Here is a 13,074-nt window from a genome sequence, read left to right as displayed (position 1 = left end):
AGCCTGTCCCCAAAGAATCACATTCTGAAATGCTGAGCTTCAACATACAGACTTGGGGTGAGGGGGGGGATAAACTCAGCCCATTACGTCTATGAAGTAAATAAAAGGTATTCAGACTTCAGGATGGGAGGCTAAACTAAAAACACAAATACCATGATCATGGCCAAGAGATTTGACATTTAAACACGAATATAATCTAGTACGTGGTACATATTCAAATCCCCCAGTTGTCCCCTAAATTTCCTTCATATATGGTTTTTCGACCCAAGTTCTAAACAAGAATTCATGTGATTGCCGTTCAGTCTGTTTTATCCTAGGACATTTCTCCCGGTTTTTCTTTTGTCTGTCATGACACTGGCCGTTTTGATCAGATCCAGGTTAGACACTTGTGCGGAGGCACACGGCAGGTGACGGTGCAAGCTTCCCACTGTCCCACTTCAGGAGGCACCTGATATCTGTCTGTCCCGTGACCGGGGATGCTAAGTGTTTCATTCTGTTACGGTAGTGTCCACTAGATCTCTTCATTGTAAGGCAGCTTTTCCCATTTTTAAATTATCAAGTTGTCTGTGGGGCACTTGGATGGCTCAGTCCATGAAGCTCAGGTCATGATCTTGGGGTCCTGGGATCGAGTCCCATGTCGGGCGTCATGCTCAGCGGGGAGTCTGCTTGTCCCTCTCCTTCTCCCTCTGCTCGCTCTCTCTCTTTGCCTGTCTCTCAAATAAATAAATAAAATTTTTTAAAAAATTATTGAGTTGTCTGTGGGGTGATATTTGAAGACTGACTCACCAGGTCCCCGACAAAATTTCACCTGTTTCCCCATTCTTCGTGATCCTCATCTGCGTTAGCTAATAGGTAGGAGGTGGCAGAATGAACGTGTAACGTTTCTGTAATGGACACTGGAAAGGCATCACTGGAAGTTTTATCAAAGAAGATGGGCAGATAAGGATGTGGAAAGGTAGAACCATAAGCAAGATCTGAAACTGCAGATATAAGATAATGTATTTTCTACCACAAATATGGGGCTGTGAATGTGTCTCAGAGCTTCTAGGCCGATATTTAAGGGCACTTTCGGCAGCTCTACAATCCATCTCCTAGGACCTGTCTTGAGAAACAGGCTGCCAGCAGGGGGGCAGACATAGGGTGTCACCAAGAAAGGGCAGGTTTCCTCTTACCTGTTGGGGCACTCAAAGTTTTTGACTCAGAATTCAGCACTGACTCCTGGTTAAATGTGGCTGATTGAAAATGGGTATGAACCTCTGTTTCAATCTGAATTCCCACTAAAATTGAAATAAAAGGATTTTTAGGGTGGGGGAGTCAAAAGCTCAGAAAGACAAGGAGAACAAGAGAGGAGAGACCAACAAATGTCAGACTCAGGAAGGGAGCCGGGCGACAGGTAACTCAGTCAGCGGATGGAAGAGGGCTGACCCCGTAAACCAGCAGCAGGGAGTCCTGATACACAGAACCTGTGAAAGTCTCAGGAATCGAAAGCCCTAGAGAACAGAAACAGAGGGTTCGTTGAAAGCTTTTTCATCAGTAGTCAGATCCCCAGATCTCTTCGTCTCGGCAACATCACTTCATCCCAACACAAGACTGAAGGCTAATTCTCTAGAAACCACAATGGGGGCTCTGAACTCAGGAATGCCAGGCACTATTAGGTCAGAAGACAGAAGGGAAATAAGTGAACTCAACACATTGGAGGCCAAGACCTCCAGTCCTCTTTCCCACTCAATTTCCTGGACACTGGTACCCGGCTATTCTCTCCAGGCAGATACTCCAGGGAGCCGAACCAGATCAGGAAGAAAGATCTTGAGGGTTCCCCCAGACACCCAGGTAGATCACCCCTCCCTCATCTCACACACACACACACACACACGCACACACACACACACGTGGACACATACAGACACAGAACTTTCCGTCAAGATTTTAGTGCCCTGCTCTTATATATAAATAGACAATCAAGGACCATCAGACATCTGAGGAAACCTGTGAGATGAGAGACAGAGTTCAGAGCAAACAAATCAATGACAAAAGCAACTTAAAGGAAACAAGTGTTATGCAGGGAGAAGAAATTTCAAAATAACGGTCATTCATCAATATACTGAGAGACATATGAGGCGATATTCTGGGCATGAAACAGGAACAGAGTCATATTCAACAAAAGGAACAAAAAAGGAAAGAGCTCTTGGAAATTCAAAACTACGCCAGCAGCAGTGAGAATCTAGGAGTTTGGACGATATAGTTGAGGAAAGCCATAAAGTAGAACAAAGAGAGAGAAAGGACCAGACAGAGGAAACCCGACACCTGAACAATAGTGGTTCCAATGGAGAGAAGAGTAAACAGAGAAAACCATCCGCAGAACTCCCCCAAAGTGGAAGGTCTGGGCGTTCTAGTTTAGAAAGGACCATGAACTGGAGAGAGATGGACCTATGTCAAGACGCAGGTGGGAAACCTGACAGCATGGAACACAAAGAGAAGGCCCCAAAAGCATCCAGGGAGAGAGAATAAAGCAAAACGAATATAAAAATTATACAAGACTCTAAGGTCCTATTGGCACAGACTTTCCAAAGCAGCTCTGGAAGCTGGAAGTCAAGAAAGTGATGTCTGCAATGTTCCCAGGAAGCAAGGAGCTGGGACTCTAATCTGACAGAAGGGAAGGACAGCCGGGATGGGGTGACGGACGCACTGAGCATGAGGACGGGAGGGCAGGGGCCAGGGCAGACACGTAGAAGGCCTGGGAAGATGTGTGAGGGGACACATGGGCAGAATAGCCAATGATCTGAAGGTAGAGAGGAGATTGACTGGCTCACCTGGAGACTGTTTGGACATGAATCCATGACAAGTGAATAGAAAGTTAATAGATTATTAACAGACTGTGGAAAATTAAGCAAGCAAAGACAGTCGTTAATGCTGGCGGATAGAGAGCACCAGGTCACCCCGATATGCATGAGTTGCTAAGTTACAACCTTCCAGAAAACTCAGTTGAGAAATATATTCTACCTGTTTAAGACTCAGGAATGGGGAAGTTGAGGTAGAAAGGGATTCTAATTATGGACAGTTATTTTTGAAAAAGAAGATGCAGGGACTCCTGGTGGCTCAGCAGTTAAGTGTCTGCCTTTGGCTCAGGTCATGATCCCAGGGGCCTGGGATCGAATCCCACATCAGGCTCCCTGCTCAGCGGGGACTCTGCTTCTCCCTCTCCATCTGCCCCCACCAGCTTAATAAATAAACAAAATAAATAAACAAATAAAGAAATAAACAAAATCTTATTAAAAAAAGAAAGTGCATAATGATAAAATAAATGAACAAATTAAACCCAAAAACTGGATCTAAGACTCTGGATCATGCCTGCCAACACTGTGAGGAGGAAGTAGGTGAAATAGGTGAATTTCTTTCTACACTGAGGGGAATCAATAGTTATAAATATATTCTTGAGGTCCATTTTTACAACATATATCCATTTAAAAATTAAATTAAATTAAAATTAAACAAAATTAAACACAAGATGTATACCTTCCCAATCATCACCAGAGGAAAATCAAAGAAAGTGAAGTCAAAATGGCAAAAAGCCAGAAAGCACAAAACCGCACCAGAAGTTAAGACCAAGTGGTTAAGCCCCTCTTAAAAAGATAAAACTCAAAATAAAATCCAAAGATAACACTATTTTTAAGCAAAAACATTGAAAACAAAATTACACAGAAAGTTTAAAAATACAGGGATGCTAGTGCAGTCTGGTCAGACCAAAGAGAGAACGTGGAATTGAAAATAAAAGTCAGCGAACAGAAGGAGAGACGCAGGGGTGGCGCCGCTCAGGAGTCAGGCTGCGCTCTGAGCCCGGAGCAGGAGCCCTGCCGTTCAAGCTGGGTGCGGGCGAGGGCAGAAACCTCTGTGTCCCCAGCCACCCTGGCCCGTCATGCGATGAGGGAGCCAAGGCCCAGTGAGGTGCTCCAGATGGTATGACAAGTCAATGGTAGGAACGGGAAAAGAATCCCGGTCTGGCTTTTTCCTTTTACCCCTCCCCCCCGCCAGTGTGTGGCCCTCATTACGGGAAGAAGTTCCCAACAAAAGCAGCCTCATTTGTCAGGAGGCTGGGGGTCCCTGCTCCTGACCCACACTTTGAAGTCCAGAGAGCTCCTGATGCTGGGGCAGGGCTGGGGTGGGGACTCCTCCTGCCAGGGTCCCCAGCAGCCCATCTGTGGAAGTCCAAGTCCGTCCCACTGGTCTTGGGGAAGCAGCCTCCGTGCCCCAAGAGAGGGTGCCCTTATGTCTCCCCCACACCCACAGCAGGGGCCAGAGTCAGCCCGCCCATGCTTGCTCAGCCCCGTGCTGCGAGGGAGGCCGGAGGAAGTCCTCGCTGGGAGCTGGACCTCTGGCCCACCTAAGGCCCAGAGGATATTGTCACTGTGAAGGCAAACGTGCTGCATGTGGCCTGTTCCCTACTACGATGACAAGGGCGGGGCCTACCCACCTCTGAGCCACATGCCAAAAAGGCTCTGGGGTTGCCCTGGTCTTGGGAAGGGCAAGGCTCCAGAGAAAGCCTAGGAGAATTCCATCCCACCCTCGCGCTGCCCGCTGGGTGGGAGAAAGCAGACGGCTCCAAGGAGAGGAGCGTGCCCAGCAGTTCTGCAGGAAACACGGGGCCCTCTCGCACTCTCTCGCTACCTCTTTTATCTCTGTCTCTCTTTTTTATCTCTGTCTCTGTCTCCCTCCCCCACGGTCTCTGTCAAGCACCAAGGGCTGCAACCAGCTCTCAGTGCACGTGTGCATGTGAAGGGCTCTAGTGGCCTTGGGACCCTCCCTGTGGCCCGGCCATCTCGTGTGAGGGTGCCCCCTGTTGGGATGCCTCCCGCATGCCCATCCCTCTGTCCAACTTTGGCGTAAAAGAAAGCTAGTCCGCAGGGCCCTGCAGGTTCCCCTGGCCACGCGGCTGGACCATCTGCCAGCTGAGTGGTCAGCAAGAGGCACACATCAGTCAACTCTGCAAACCCAGCTTCCCCAGAGCTCTGTCCAGCAAACACTGGGGGCCTCATTAATGTGGGGGGGGGACAATGGGGCCACTAGACTGAAAGCCCCTGCCCCTTGCTGATCTCTTCTGTTCCCCCATCTCACTCTCTGGTAAGTCCAAGACTGACCCCGACTGCTCTGGCCTCACCACCTCCTCCTTCCTTCTGCCCTGCACTGGCCCCCTCACTTCATGACCTTTGCACTTGCTGTTCCCTCGGTCTCAGAGAGATGCTCTCACTGGATACACACAGGGCTCCCCCACCTCCTGTGCACATCAAGCATCGCCTTCGCGGTGAGGTCACCTGACCATGCTACTTAACATTACACCCCTCCACACACACCCCTGCACTCCGATTCCTGATGTCAGTTTCGCGTACTGCCTCACCAGACTCCAAGCTCCATGAGAACAGGGGTTTTGTCTACTATCTCCCAGCACCTAGAAAAGCGCCTCGCACACAGTAGGTGCTCAATAAATACTTGTTGAATGAATAAATGAACATGCCTGCCTTCTCGCTCCCCTCGCCCACCCTCTCCTTGGCACAAGCTTGGTCTCTGGCAGATTTCTTTTTTCCTTCTAATGAGGTGCAGTTGGTACACAATGTTACAATAGTGCTCACCGCAAGTGTGCAGAGCCGTACAGTACCGCAGACTGTGTTCCCTGTGCTGTGCCTTTCATCCCCGTGACTTACTCATTCCATAGCTGGAAGCCTGTCCTTCCCACTCCCCTTCCCCCATTGTGCCCATCCCCACCCTCTCCCCTCTGGTGAGCACCAGTTTATTGTCTGTATTTATGATCCTTTTTCTCCTTTTTTATTTGTTTGTTTGGCTTGGTTTTTAGATTTTACATGTAAGTGAAACATATGGTGTTTGTCTTTTTCTGTCTTATTTCGCTTAGCACAATACCCTCTAGGTCTATCCATGTCACAAATGGCAAGATCTCACTCTTCCTTATGTCTGAGTGATACTCCACTGTGTGGCAGATTTCTTTTTTCCTTTTTCTTTCTTTCTTTTTCTTTCTTTTTTATTAGCTGCATCATCCATTTCCCCCAGGCACCATCCCCCACCTCTGGCAGCCTCCGATCTGTTCTCTGTTTTTTTCATGAGTTTGGGGGTTTTTTAGACTCCACAAATAAGTGAGATTATACAGTATTTGCCTTTTTCTGTCTGATTTATCTCACTTAGCACAATACCATCAAGGTCCATCCATGTTGTCGTGAATGGTGGGATGTCCTTCCTTTTTAAGGCTGACTAGTATTCCTCTGTGTGTGTGCGTGTCTGTGTGTGTTATCACATCTTACTTACCCATACATCTCTGATGGACACTTAGGTTGTTTCCATATCTGGACAACTATAAATAACAGGGGTACAGATATATTTTCAAAATCATGATTTCATTTCCTTCAGATAAATATCAGCAGTGGAATTGCCACTGGATCACATGGCAGCTTTATTTTAAATTTTTTTGAGGAACGTCTGTGCTGTTTTCCACAGTGGCTGCACCAGTTTGCACTTCCACGTCTGTCTTCTTTGCTGTCTTCCCAGCCTTCTCTGAGCCCAGAACAGCTTTCCTCTTCTGCCTCCTACCCTCCGCTGTCCGGGGCAGGGACAGGCTAGTGCCGAGCGACAGCAAAGTGAGGGCCTGGCCCTGCAGGGAGGCTTCTCCCACCCTCCCTGGGGAGCTCCTCGGAGGGCTGCCCCGGAGACTAAGGCAGGAACTTCCACCACACCCCAGAAGGAAGCTGCGGGAAGGGGTATTAGCCTCAACAAAACTTAGAGCCTTGGCAGCTAAATTCAAATCAGGTGCGATTTTGATATCACTCCAAATAGTCTAGGCAGGAGCGCTAGGGGATTTTCTTCTTGAAATCATAAAAGGAACAGAGAAGGCCTGTGAATTCTAAACAGCTGCGAATTAGTGAGCTGAGGAGAGATTTGGGGGATCACGAAGACACTACCTGGGGCAGGCCTGACGGTGAAGGCAGAGCCAGCCACTGCTGCCACGGCAACAGGTGTGCTGAGCCCGGCACAGGGAGGAGCCAGGTGCTGCCTCCCGTCCAAGCACGGGGCCACTGTTCTCCCAGGGGCAGGATCAAAGCGATGTGAACAGGACTGGAAAAATAAAGCCAGGGCTCTGCCTAGGCAGAATGGTTGGGACTTTCGGGAGCTGACACCCACTTTCCCCAACACACATACCCACCCCATCTCCCTTCTGCTCAGGTCCCAGGATCTAGTGGCTTCAAACAACAGCCATCATTTCCTCGTCTCTCACGCTTTTGTGGGCCAGGAATGCAGGAGGCCCTTGGCCGAGGGGGTGCTGGCTGGCCTTCTGCATGCAGGTAGCCTCAGGCCTCCTCCTGAGTCTCCCCCGGGGGCGTGGTGGGGGCTTCCTCCCCACCTGCCTGCCTCTGGGCCTCCAGTGCTTCAGAGCCCCAGGGAGCGCCCTGAGTGCTCTCCGGATCTGGCCTCGGGCCGCACAGTGTGGCTTCAGGTGAGTCACAGCAGGAAGCAGATCAGCCCCCACCGCTTGACGGGGCCGGGCAGCTTCTAAAGGAGCACCCAGCCGGGACAGGCTGCGTGGCCACAGTCCCTTCCTCCTGGCACAGAGGAGTGGACAGGGAAGGTGGTGAGGGAATCCCTTGCACACAAACAGCCCACTAACACTTGCTGGTTTCAGAGTTGATGGCGAGGACAGTTCTGGGGGGAAAATATGGAATGTATTTCCTTCTCTTTTTTTATTTGTGTGCAGGTGACATGCAATGTTCCATCGGTTTCAGGTGTACACCCTCGTGATTCGACATGTCTATACGTCATGCCCGGCTCACCATCTGTCCCCACACAAAGCTACCACGACACCAAGACTCTATTCCCTATGTCGTACCTTCATCCCTGTGACTTACTCATCACGAAAATGGATTTTTAAGAAATTTCAGGCTCCTTCACCCCTGCAGCCCAGATAAACGCAATGGGAAACCTCCAGGTGTTGTGAGCCCTCCTCCAGGCCGGAGGGTGTCCCGCGGAGGGCGGAGACGGCCGTGCTGCCCAGCTCTCCAGGAGAACGTCCTGCCGCGATAGAAACGTGCCACGTCGGCCCTGTCCGGCGCAGGAGCCATGAGCTGCATGTGGCCACTGAGCCCTTGAAATGTGGCCGATGCAAATGAGGAACTGAATTGTGACTTTTATTTCACTGAAATTCACTTTCGTTTAAACACAGAAAGCCACGTGTGGCTAATAGCCACCACATCAGAGAGCGCAGATCGGGAAGGAGGTGTCTCCGGCAATAAACTAAAACCATCCCTTCAAGGAATAAGGAGCAGCGTGTGGAACAGCCGGCTGGAAGCCCCTCTCCCCCAGGGCTGGGGAGCTCTGAGGGGGAAGTTCAATACTAAGGTCTGTTAGTGCGAATAGTAACTTAGTTACCACTCTTCTGACGACTTAGTGCAATTAAACAAGAGAACAAAATAAGGTGTAGACAGATTGGAAAGGAGGAGAAAGATTCATCATTGAAAACGGCAGTACGGCAGCGTGGACTGAAGGTATCAACTACTAGAAGCAGTAAGGGAATCCACTAAGGTAGTCAGCTATAAAATTATCATATCAAGATCGATGCTTTTTTAATATAAAACATAAACAGCTAAAAATGTAATGAAAGAAAAGAACCCATTCTCAATAGCACCTGAATATAAAGTGCTTTACAAAATTAAGAGATGTGAAGGACTTTCGTGAAGAAAACGATAAAGCTCCGCTAAAAGACGTAAAACAAGATAGGACAATTGGGAGTCGCACCTCTGTGTTCAACAGGAAGACAAAGTTGTGGAGATGTCAATCCTTCCTCAGTCAAAATTCTAATTGAATTTTTTGACAAAAAAAACCTCAGTTGAACTTGACAAAATATTCAAAATATGAACAGATAATCAGTGGAAGAGAATAGAGAATCCAGAAATAGACTCATGAATATATGAGTATTTAGTAGCTGATAACAATGGCCCTAGATGGAGCAGTTTTAGGGGTGGGGTGAGGGGAGAATCCAGGCTGAAATGGGTTAAATATGTGATAAATGAGTGATCAGTGGAGTTGATCTGAATGCAGAAACTCTTTCTAGAAGTTTGCCTGGTGGCACCAAGGTTTGAAATGCTGTAGCCCTCTCATAATCTCCAACATCCCCCCACCAGCCTCCTCCAGTAAACATCCAAGTTAAACAAAAAAGGCTCGTCCTGGAAGCCCCCACCACCTCACCCCCTGCCACCCCTAAGCTTCTCCGAAGAGAGATTTCAGAGAACCACTAGCCAGGAAGGATGGAAAGTGAGCCTTCACACTCCAGCCTCCAGGAGCTCCGGGGGGGGAGACGGGATGCAGCGGGGGGTGCAGAGGGTCCAGGGGGTGTGGAAGCGACAGTTCCAGGACCCCGTGGGGGTCCACCAGCATGCTCCCCAGCTGTGCGCCCTCTGCAGCATTCAGGGTGCAGACGCAGCAGTGTGGCTGCCCTGAGATGCTGCAGAGGCCGGGTCCAGCCTGGCCCCGGGACGCCCCCCTCCAACCCGAGCCCCACGTATGCCCCACGGTCACCAGCAGTGGGTCTGACAGTCCAGTTCACACACTGGGAAGGCATGTGCCAGCTCTTTATCTGTGCCAGGCTATGCCGCAGGCTGGAGACCAGGAGAGGGGTCGGCCCTTGGGGCCTCCTGCCCACCACCATCTTACTGTGGGCAGACAGGCCAGTCCACCACCATGCAGAGAGCCTGGAAGAGCGGGAGAGGGTGGCAGGAAGGCTTCCTGGCAATGATGGCCTTTAAGCTGGCCCTGGACTGACAGGAATGCAACCACTTAAAAATGTGGGTTTTTTTGAGACTATTTGTATATTTTTGGCACACGCCTGTTCATCCTTTCTTTGGTTAAAAAAACAACAAAGAAACTGATTTTCTTCTGGGAATCATGTGGGCTCAGGCCATATGCCCAGTAAGAGCCAAAGTCAAATTCAACTTCTGGAAGAAAACGGCGTTCTCCTTCTTCTGCTGACCTTAGCAGTGTGTGTGTGTGGGGGGGGTGCCACTGCAGGAGGGGAGCCCCTCCCAGCCGTGGGATAGCACAGACCTCAGAGCTACTGTTCGAGCTTCGAGATCCCATCTCTGCAGAGGAGACTGCTGGACGTTTTGACTCATGAGCCATTGCCACTCATGTGAATGCAGGCTGGGTTTGCAGCTCCCGGTGACAAGTGTCCCACTGTCCTGGTGTCCGAGGGCTGTGCTGAGTGCATGGATGGGGCCTGTGGGCGCACGGGGGGGCTTCCTCGCAGAGCAGGTGACATTGCAGTTGGGCCTCGAAGCCCATAAAAACAAGGACAGTACAGTGTTTCTATACATTTTGAACTCTTAATTTCTACTAAGACAAAAATCATTTTATTCATTGACTTTATTAAGAAAAGACAACATGATTTTAAAAAAGAAGAAGGCAAGTGGACCTAAGTATTGGATCTGGCACACCCTGCTGTTGTTGGGCATTTGGCAAGAGGAAGGTAATGCTAAGGAAAACGTGACCGTGATGGATGCAGCCACCGAGCTGCACGGTGAAGGCACACTGAGGACCAGTGCGCCTTCCTCCTTCCAAAGAACAGATTTTGTGTGCCCACTCCACGCCAGGCAAGCCCCATGCTGGGGACCAGGGACACAGAGACAGATAGATAGGACCTGGGGACCTCTTTCACATTTGTAAAATATCTCAGAGGCAGCCAGGTGAGATGACAAAGCCCCTGTGACAGCTGAGAAGGTGGGCAAAGGCTCAGCAGGAGACCCGTACGGAGCAGCCCTGCTGAGCGAGCACCCTCACTGCCTCTCCCTGCCTCCTCTCCCCAACCATGCCCTCTCTCCCCGAGGAATTTATTAGAAATGCCAGCCTTCTTTAGCTCCTCCCTCCAAGCTCAATACCTGATTTTGGAGAGAGGAGAGTGGTGGGTGCCATAACTCACTGCCCAGAACTCCCTTCAGGGGTGAAGGACAAACTCGCCCAGATCCCACAGTGCAGTGAGAAGAATGGCCTCAGTGGTCAGCCTCCCCAAGGGTCTACCTCAGCTGCAAACACCCTAGGAGGGGCACCCAGGCAGGTACATCAAGGACTGGACCACCTCCTCCCCCAGCAACAGCTCTGTCTCCCTCTGCCTGCTCCTGTTGCCTCCCTCCCTTGCACTGATCCCCAACACTCTCCTCATGGAGCTGGGTTTCAACCTCCCCTTCCCAGGGGTGGATTAAGCGCCTTGCCCAAGTCGCGTACAGGGTACAGGAATTCAGGGCTCTCTGATTCCAAGCTGGTAGGGACCCGTTTGAGGAGCCTTTGCCAGTCTGACCGCCACACGCCTACCCCGATGCAGATGAACGAGCATCACCCTCTTTTCTGCACCTCCAGCCAGTCACGTCCCGGCCCGGGATGTCAGGAAGCCCTTGGCCGCACAGACAGCTCTCTGTGCTGGCAAGCATGCCAGGGTGGCCCCCCCACCCCGCCCCCAGAAGGTGCAAGCAGATTTCTCACCGTCTGCACTGCTCATTGTTGAAGGAAAACTCCACGTCCCAAACATTTGTTTGGAGGGAATTAGATCATCACCTCCCCACTAATGAAGCCAGGCTGTGCAAACAGAGGGAAGCAAGACGGCAGGTTGTCTGTCTCTCGGGGCGGCTGCCCAGAAGTTGGCACCCCAGGTGTCTCCGAGGCTCCGTGCACATGTTTCAAAAGCATCATACGCCGAGCTCGTTTGGAACATCCCCAGGTGATGTTTGCCTTAGTGGCTGGGAATCCCAGCCCCGAGCCGGAGACTGTGCAGCTCTCCAGGGCCAGAGCAGACCTCTGCAATCTTCTGAAGGCAGCAGGAGCCCGCCTTCGCAGGCCTCCGACCTACCTCTGTCTCTGTTCCCTTCTGAGCCTGCGCCGCCAGAGGCTTCTCTGCTGAGGAGGAAGATGCTGTTCTTTCAGATGGAACAGCCACCTTCCTTACCCTTCCAACTGGAGCCTCTGCAGCGGTGTGACTCTCTCTTTTATTATTATTTTAAATGAAGATATAATTCACATAACATAAAGTTCACCATTTACAGGTGGACCCTTTAGTGGTTCTTAGTAGATCACTTTGCATAATAACATTGTGCAACCATCACCACGGTCTAATTCCGGAACATTTTCATCACCCCCCCTCGAAACCGTACCTATTCCCAATTCCCCTCTCCCTTCATAACCTTGGTCACCTCTACTCGACTTCTTTCTCTGTGGGTTTGCCTACTCTGGACGCTTTATATGAATGGAATCACACAATATATGGCCTTTTATGTCTGGCCTCTCTCACTGAGCATAATGTTTTCACAATTTGTCCATATTGTAGCCTGTGTCGGTTCCATTCCTTTTTCTGGTTGAATAATATTCCATTATATGGATATACCACATTTTATTTGTCCATTCATCAGCTGATGGACGTTGGATTGTTTCCACTTTGGGGCTATTATGAATAATGCTGCTATGAATAAGTCTTTGCTATGACCATATAATTTCAATTCTCTTGGGTATATACCCAGGAATAGAATTGCTGGGTCAAATGCTAATTCTGTGTTTCATTTCACCAAACTGTTCTCCATAGTGGCCGCACCATTTTACATTCCCACTAGAAATGTACCAGGGTTCTTAATTTCCCAATATCTTTGCCAATATCTGTTATTCCCCACCCCTCCTTTTTTTTTCTTATTGTAGCCCTCCCTGTGGGTGTGAAGTCATGTCTCCTTGTGGTTTTGATTTACTTTTCCCTACCCACTATTGACACCGAGCATCTTTTCAAGTGTTTATTAGCTTTTTGTATAACTTCCTTGGAAAAATGTCTATACATATACTTTGTCCATTTTTAAATCAAGCTATTCATCTTTTTATTATTGAATTGTAAGAGTTTTTTTTATATATTCTGGGTACTAGACCCTTATCAGATACATGATTTGAAAATATTTTCTCCATTCTGTGTGTTATCTTTTGACTTTCTTGATAGTGTCCTCTGATGCACAAAAGTTTTTACTTTTGATGAAGTCCAACTTATCATTTTTTTTTTGGTTGCTTGTG

Source organism: Ailuropoda melanoleuca, chromosome 4 (genome assembly GCF_002007445.2).
Source record: "Ailuropoda melanoleuca isolate Jingjing chromosome 4, ASM200744v2, whole genome shotgun sequence".
In the NCBI taxonomy this organism is placed as follows: domain Eukaryota; kingdom Metazoa; phylum Chordata; class Mammalia; order Carnivora; family Ursidae; genus Ailuropoda; species Ailuropoda melanoleuca.
This window is presented reverse-complemented; position numbering follows the sequence as displayed.